The following is a 1,332-nucleotide window of genomic DNA, read 5'->3' as shown; positions in this document are numbered from 1 at the left end:
AGTCCGATTCGCCTGCTGGAATTACCGCACGGGCTGGACACCTCGCTCCGCCGAATCGGTTTTTTCCTTTTTTTCCGAAAAATAAATTTTTGTAATTTTTTTTAATGTTAAAAACGTTAATAAACTTCATGTTTACGCATGGATTAAACATTGAAATAATTTTAAAACGCTTATTAAAAAAGTTGGTGTCGACCGTGGGACTTAGAAAAATTTCGGGAAGTCCGATTCGCCTGCTGGAATTACCGCACGGGCAGGACACCTCGCTCCGACGAATCGGTTTTTTCCATTTTTTCCGAAAAATAAATTTTTGTAATTTTTTTTAATGTTAAAAACGTTAATAAACTTCATGTTTACGCATGGATTAAACATTGAAATAATTTTAAAACACTTATTAAAAAAGTTGGTGTCGACCGTGGGACTTAGAAAAATTTCGGGAAGTCCGATTCGCCTGCTGGAATTACCGCACGGGCTGGACACCTCGCTCCGCCGAATCGGTTTTTTCCTTTTTTTCCGAAAAATAAATTTTTGTAATTTTTTTTAATGTTAAAAACGTTAATAAACTTCATGTTTACGCATGGATTAAACATTGAAATAATTTTAAAACGCTTATTAAAAAAGTTGGTGTCGACCGTGGGACTTAGAAAAATTTCGGGAAGTCCGATTCGCCTGCTGGAATTACCGCACGGGCAGGACACCTCGCTCCGACGAATCGGTTTTTTCCATTTTTTCCGAAAAATAAATTTTTGTAATTTTTTTTAATGTTAAAAACGTTAATAAACTTCATGTTTACGCATGGATTAAACATTGAAATAATTTTAAAACGCTTATTAAAAAAGTTGGTGTCGACCGTGGGACTTAGAAAAATTTCGGGAAGTCCGATTCGCCTGCTGGAATTACCGCACGGGCTGGACACCTCGCTCCGCCGAATCGGTTTTTTCCTTTTTTTCCGAAAAATAAATTTTTGTAATTTTTTTTAATGTTAAAAACGTTAATAAACTTCATGTTTACGCATGGATTAAACATTGAAATAATTTTAAAACGCTTATTAAAAAAGTTGGTGTCGACCGTGGGACTTAGAAAAATTTCGGGAAGTCCGATTCGCCTGCTGGAATTACCGCACGGGCAGGACACCTCGCTCCGACGAATCGGTTTTTTCCATTTTTTTTGAAAAATAAATTTTTGTAATTTTTTTTAATGTTAAAAACGTTAATAAACTTCATGTTTACGCATGGATTAAACATTGAAATAATTTTAAAACGCTTATTAAAAAAGTTTACTCTTGACCGTGGGGACTTAGAAAAATTCCGGCTTGCACGGATTCGACCACTCTGT

The sequence above is a fragment of the Nomia melanderi genome, unplaced genomic scaffold, assembly GCF_051020985.1.
Source record: "Nomia melanderi isolate GNS246 unplaced genomic scaffold, iyNomMela1 scaffold0607, whole genome shotgun sequence".
Taxonomy (NCBI): domain Eukaryota; kingdom Metazoa; phylum Arthropoda; class Insecta; order Hymenoptera; family Halictidae; genus Nomia; species Nomia melanderi.
Note: the sequence above shows the minus strand (reverse complement) of the source record.